The 7,500-nt window shown below is 37.5% G+C and overlaps 1 protein-coding gene and 1 pseudogene across 1 annotated transcript in view; both read right to left on the reverse strand.

Annotated features, from left to right (window-relative positions):
* LOC138029581 (dedicator of cytokinesis protein 9-like) overlaps positions 1-7,392 on the reverse strand; it is a 9,372-nt pseudogene extending 1,980 nt beyond the window's left edge.
* The window catches only part of LOC138028822 (single-stranded DNA-binding protein 3-like), a 416,845-nt gene that overhangs the window by 60,889 nt on the left and 348,456 nt on the right, over positions 1-7,500 (reverse strand). The gene's annotated exons all lie outside the window — the stretch shown is intronic.

Raw genomic sequence — 7,500 nt, forward strand, 5'->3', positions numbered from 1 at the left:
TGGATATTCAAATGAGGCTTTCTCAGTGAGAGACGGCTGCTTCCTCGGGTTACACACACAATAAGGTAACCTAACAACTATTTTAACTCTTTAAATAATTATGAAAAATGAGGGACATTTGGCCAAGAACCAACCTGTTAAGAGGGACATATTAAGACCAAATTTCGAAAGATTTGAAAAAAAAAAAAAAAAATAGAAAGCACGAAAACAAAGTAACTTCTCTCTAAAGACAGACTGCGCTACTGAAGAATTCAGGATTGACGACACTATATGATAAGAAACTAACCGTTTAAAAATTCTCATATTCTATACAATGTAACTCTCAAAACCTTTTCCATAAAGAATGATAAAATACACTTAATTCTCTATTAAATTCGACAAACAAAAACATTCCTCTCAAGTTGCCAAGTTTGCATAAATTTGGCTGAAATCCTAGGATCCTTAATACGCATTTGAAATAAAAAAAGTCAAAGTTCCCGTTATTTCCTAAGTTAGCTTAACTTTATTTTGTTCTTGCTTAGGCATCTGAAATAATTTCGCTAACATGTAAACACAATTATGATTTCCTTTCCTCTTCACAAACAATTAAGTTCCGTGAATTTCCTTAACATTCTAATATATCATTCCCCTTATAAAATGATTTTGCAGTTAAAGTAAGTATTCACTAGAATTGATTCATTTCGCAAAGCATATAAAGCGAACTCGGAATAGACCTACACACAGTCCACTTCACAGATCAGTTAGTGGAGTGGTGAGCATACAGCCGGCATCAATTTGAGTTTGCAATCTTGAGTCGGTGAATAAAAAAAGGAAATTGTAGCCTTAACATAAATAGAAAATCTATGAAAAACTAAACAAGTCAGACGATGTTGGAAGATCGATTTTTCAGAATACTCAGACGGTAGAATCGCTTTTGGAGAGTACCTATGTGACACATGCAGGATCACGCTATTGTTGAACTACATTTTTCGCCTGATAGACCATTGAGAGGTCATAATCTTTACTCTCTTGCCAATGTAATGTAACTAAACTATCAGAAAATGGTTAAGACGGAAGATTTATGCAGATAGTACAAAATTCAAAACCTTGGGTGATATTTTCAAATTATCCCTCGGCAACCAACCAACATCGGCTTTAAACACGAAGGCGCGCTATATAAGGAAGTCTTCCCTGGGAAGATCGAGGCTCATTTGTCAGTCACCGTTGACATGCGCGGGACTATAAAAGGCGTGGTGCCTTAGGCACATGCAAATGATTTATCAATCAACCGTGGACGCAACCGAGAGTTCTGTGATAATTTCTTCAATAAAAAAGCCCCTTATGGCAATGTGTCCGTAATATGCCATAAAATGTTATCCGTCGTTCTTTTTTCAAATTCCCAGTTCCATTTTTGTGCTAGAAATGTCTTTTCGGGCTTCCGTCTCTTATGGCATGAAAGGCGAAAAAAGGCAGACTCTTCCATCCACGGATATAGAAAAAAAAACGCCGGACAAGTTAAAACCAAGGTAAAAATAACGAAAAAACTTATGCAACCTGTTTGAATAAAATACAAAACAACAAAAAAACCCAAAAGGTGACCAAAATCAACGATGAACGCGAATAATAATTTCACAAGCATCGAATAACAAAAACGCCACGGTTCTCTGGGAGAAAGGATATCGCATAATCACATCCACTCCTCAATGGATATTTAGGAAACCTTGTAATGACACAAAATTACACATAATATGCGCCGATGTCAGTCGCTGAAAATACAACTTCGCCCCACCATTCTACCTCTGTGTTATCTCCCTTTTCTGTCCTTAACTCGACAGTAAGAACTTTCCCTATACCGTAATGCCAATGAGACAGAAAAAGAAGAACGGTTTATCCTTGGTCATACGATACGAATAGTTCACATTCATCCAATTTGTGTTGCTTTTCCGGTTATTAGGGGGAAAAGGGCTGAAGTAAATGACCAGTCTTCAGGTACAATGTACTACTAATAAGTCAACTCCACTCATCCCACAGCCTCCACAAAACATCGTCCACACCAAATTTGCAAGGCTGCCTCCCCAAGTAAAATGATCACGTGATGCGAATAATGGCCTTGCAATCGAGCAAGACGGACAAAAGCTCACCTTCATTTGTGCAGTCGCTTGCAAAACAGTGTGGATCTTCTTCGTTAGATCTTTAACTTCAGAGGAAAATGCTGTATGCTGAAAGTGGAGATAGAAATTCCGAAAACATCAGCAAAGTGAAATGGCAATGTTCCGCGCCTCCCACAAGTGGGCTCACTTAACAACAGCGGAATTACTATAAAGGAATGCGTGGGATGGACGACAGTTGGATCAAAGTGAATGTCAAGAGTAAAAAAAAAAAAAAGAGTGAGAGAGAGAAAGAAATACAAAGAAAAAAATACCTTCATGCCTTTATCTTCAGCAGCATAATTCTTCAACGCCGGCAGGCAGTTATTGACAGTTGTTCGGTTTAAACCACTAGCCATCAGCTTAGAGACTGCCACAATGACCTATTGATAAATAGAGATATAAAAAGCAGATCTCAAGGCGTGTCCACAAAATACACAGGATGGCATAATTGAAAAACTGGTAGATCATCATTTCATCGTAACACGCAAAGAGTGTGTGGAAAAGACACTGGCTCGTCTCCTCCCCCACTCATGCTCTCTTTCACCACCCACCCCCAGCCCGAAAACAAACTTAAATGTAATTGTAAATAAATACGTAAGATAATGAAAAGGATTGCAGACCACCTGTAAGATAGAACGTCTCTTTTCGGTTAAATTTAATACAGCAGAGAAGCTCAACATTTCGTGAAATGTAGCTGCTACAAATTTTAGTAACCCAAGCAAATTGTCTAAAAAAAAAGCAAAAACAAAACAAAAGCTTGCGAGAAAAATGTTCACAAGTACGCATTTCTCAGCTGTATTGAATTAAAACACTTCGCATTACAAGCTGTGAAAGTATAATTGTTTAACGTCCACTGAGCAGGGATATGTGGGACCGAACTCTAAAGCAGACTATATTTCAAACATCACACGAATGACAAAAATCACCTGTCTGTGATTCGGTAAATACAGACAGTGTTTTTCATCAAGATCACCCACGCGCGATTACATGGATGACAAAGGAGAAAGATCTTTTGGTCGCGAGTGTGCAATTTCATTCGACACGGGAGGAATAATTCGATTTAAAAGGTGAAGCCGATTTTAAAGCTTTAACCAGCAAAAATTCATGCAAAGCGGGAAAAATTGATTCCTAACCTAAGTCGACTATATTTTAAATTTGATTTTTTTTATTTCCATGGAAGGACAAATGAATGCTCTCTAAAAATGCTAACAAATGTTTCTTGTTCAATTGGTAAACAAACAACTCACACAAGTCTTCGCGCTTATTTGCAATTTCGGATTAAGAGTTACTTAAATCAAGACTTTGAGATAAAAACAGGAAAAACTATAATACTGCCGTTTTAATCGTGATAATCTGGAAGCATAACAAGCATTACAATTTACTTTTGCGTTCAAAATACCCCCGGCAAAAAAGACTAATTACATAATTATGGGAAACCAGATGAAAAAAAGGACGAGACAGTGCTCGTTTGTATAAAAGGAGAAGTTTGTTGACGGATCACTTCTCTCTGAGTATTAAAACAAGATTGTCTTTTTTATTTTCTTATTTTTTTCTTTTAACATGAGACGAGTACACAGTGGTGCAATGCAAGGGATAACGTTTCGATACTGAACTATTCTGTATATGCTCTTCGGTTTGCTTTCGACCTACCCTGGCGAGAACTTGGAACTTTAATCTACGTGAAAGTGAAGATTGACTGGAGAAACTTGCTTTTACTAGCCATTTGTCCTTTTCTCCCAGAAAAAAATTTAGCTTATTTATCTACTCCTTTATTTGTTTATGTTGTTTTGCCTTGTTTTACTGGGTTTCCGATAAAAGACACCTCATAGTCTCCGATGGTCGGTCGAATTAAGCCAAATGTTTAATCTGTGAGAACGATTTGCTGCATACGGCACGAAGTCGACGATTCAACGTGTGAATTTTAGTTTAAACGATTACTTCCCTCAACATCCACAGCGTAAACTCTAAAGATCATTCAAGAGTATTTAAAATAAACGATTACGAAGAGGATCTTTTCTCATTTAAGAAAGACGCGTATTGTGAAACGCAAAGATTGCTTAAGATAACTTTCAAGCTAAGGTCACAATGCCTTCTTTTGCCTTCAAGGAAACCAGAAAAGACTTGAAAAGCCTATTCATGGGTTATTTAGAAATTCATATTAACCTAGCCTTTGAAAAAGGCGGCTAAGATATATCTAAACAAAGGAAACCGAACGACAGTGAATGCTATTATTTACAAGATTCCCGAACCTTTACGACAATGAAAGTATTAGAGCAGGAAATTGCGCGAGTTGCACTTTACATAAGGGATTGATAAGGCCTTTTAGCTGTGATTGGAACCGAAAAAAGTCTGCATAATATAAATGCAACTTAACGATTACACTGTACATTCCACGAACCAGAAGAAAATAATACAGCTTCATTGGACATTCTAAAATAAGCGCAGAGTATTGTACAATCGCACTTACTTGTCAATGGACTCGATCGCAGCCTTGTGCTCCAGAGAATTCAAAATTACTTCTCATCAGCAGATAAAGAAACGAACAGGCCCGTGACGAACAAAGATCCCGGTAGTGAGTATTTCTGAGGGGATGTATGTGTTTTGAAAAAATATATTTCATTGCGCTTAGCTGCGCCATGCACGACCTTTATGACAGTTACAAAAATTAACAACTCTTAATGATTTCAGGCGTTTTATCCAAAATGACTGCTAAAATATTACAAAAACTTAAATTCCAAAAGAAAAAACAATAATCCGTGAATAATAGTCAGGTTACGTTTCCTTGCCTTAAACCACGTTGTACGACTTAAACTGTTTGAAAAGATCAAAGAAAAATAAAAGCGATGAAACGTCGTTAAACCCTCAAAGCATCAGTTGTGTAGGCACCAAACGTATTACAATGTTATTGCCTAAATGACATCTACCCTTTAAGGGGCATTATTTGTGAAATTAAAGCTTGCTTAGAAAGGCTTGCATTGGTTGCTCACAGAAAACAAAAGGTGATGGAAAGTGACAAGTGTACAGCTCTTAAAATCTGAACACATCTGGTTCCGCAGATTTTTCAATTTGGAGTTGCAGCAACTCAGGATCTATTAAACAGAGAGAAAGACAGAAACAATAAATATGAGGTCGATTAAGTCTAGACCATGTCAAACCAGAACGAGAGCGAATGTATCGCTGTTTACATGAGAGATACCATTAATATACACTTTTAAAGATCATTTCCGAACTTAAGCCGTTCAATTCATACATTTGTAAGTCGCTTATGTCAGGAGCAAATGAAATGTGCCAATTTTCAGGAGTGTTGCATTGAAAAAGAAGAGGAAAATGAATAAGGAATGGAGAGCTAAACCTCTGGCAGTGCTCACAGCAAAAGATTTCGAATACAATAATAAATTAGGGAAAGGAAGGAATGGGTGGAAGGAGGGAGAGGAAGAGGGTTATAACCAGAAAAAAACACAAACTGACGAAGGGAGGAAGTACAAGTCGGCAAAAACAGTGCATTTGAGCCATACATGTTCAACGGCTTGGAGTTGCCTAATCGTCAAAGAAACCTCTCGCTTAACTTCTGTTTACGGGAAGATGGATTACAAAGCAAGAAAACAGAGAAAGTTCCTCGCCAGAGCGACAAAATTCGGTGCATCCCTGAACAGGGAATGTTCTTCTCTTTTTCAAAATAAGGGAAAATTCTACGTATCTCAGGACAAAGATCCCCACAGTAACTCGCACTTCCCCTGTATAATGCGGCTCGAAACTGTGGTAAGGTAATGAAAGAGTGATGGAGAATGTCAAATACAGAAATATCACAAAGAGAAGGCAAATCTCCATTATCGAGCAAGCGGCTCCGCTTATCTCTCTTCCGTTAATAGTCATGCAATCGCATTTTACTGCAATTTTCATAATTCCGCGGAATCTCACCTTCAAGCACTACGCGCCGAACTGTGAATGCATTTTGGCTTCCATCAATCAAATTTCCGAACATAGCCAACCTCCAATACCATTATAATGATATCTTTTTAGAGGTTCTTCAGTAAAAAGATTGGTACAGATTCCATCACTTTAAGAATCATCCGCGTCGAGTTCGAATGTACAAATGAATCGTGAATATATTTTCTTGGCAGACCTGTTTTGTTACACACCAAGAACGAGTAAAAGAAAATAACAGAAATGCAGACACAATAATCGTGTTTTTTCCCCTCACACAATGCGGATGCTAAATAACCTTAGGTTAAGACGGATTTACCCACGCCACTTGGTAGTGAAGCGTCGATTTAAATAAGCCGCAGTGGGGACACCGTGCATTACATTGTTCATAATTTATTAGCAGTGAATTAACAGAGAGTTAAGTCTAAGACGTCTTCATTAAGTAGGGGACACTGTCGGGCTGCCTACTTCACTTCATGTGAAGAAAACCAGGAAAGGTGTTTATCATGAAAACAAATGCAACCCTCCTTATGTCTGACGATCAGACATAGTTTGACGGTACTTTGGTTGGAAGAAATTTGAGTGTAACTTAACAGGTAACCTTAACGGCTAAAATGAATACATGGGTGAAAGTTACTTGAAAGTGATTCAATGGCGATATTCCACCCCACGGCTTCCTGTAAAGATTGAACTGAATTGCCCGTAATTTGGCAAGCTAATTCGAGAAGGCTGAAAATCACACATACTAGGCTGAGACAAACCGAACTAACCAGAAATCGTCACAATTATTCAAGACGGCGTCTCCGCGAAATTTGAAAACAGAAATACGGTAAGCGATTATGAAATTTATCTACTTTGGTTACAAACGCATTCTTCGAAAAAAAAAATGTAAATTAATTTGATTGTAAACATTATTTCCAGTGGTTTGAAGGCACTTTTTGACTGGTTCCTTGTATTATTAATCACACCTGGAAAACAATGAAAGATTTGATCTTCAAACAATAAATGTGATCATTAAAAGTGTAGCCGTTCTTTTGTTTTCCAGGCGCTTATTATGCAACTGAGAGGGGATATTTTTTCAGGGATACCGTAGCAACTAACACTGAGTTGGTATCGTTCTAATGGAAATACAAATGATCAAGTTGGAGTTCTATAACCATCCCATAAGACTTAAAATGAGCCACGATTTCAACAAATGGTTATGTACAGAGAGAAATGAAACTAGACAGGACTGAAAGTACCAAGCAACCTTGATCGGCACTTGGCCACGCTACTTATAACAGTGTATGCTGACCTTGCTGATGTAAGATCTCAAGCTTGCAAATACATGTCTCATCATGAATTCTGATTGGGGAATCTGAGGGAAGCTCAACAGTACACTGAACACCTGATAAGTAAGAATAATAATAGTAATAATAATAATAATAATAATAATAATAATAATAAT

This window comes from Montipora capricornis, chromosome 13 (genome assembly GCF_036669925.1).
Source record: "Montipora capricornis isolate CH-2021 chromosome 13, ASM3666992v2, whole genome shotgun sequence".
NCBI classification, from domain to species: domain Eukaryota; kingdom Metazoa; phylum Cnidaria; class Anthozoa; order Scleractinia; family Acroporidae; genus Montipora; species Montipora capricornis.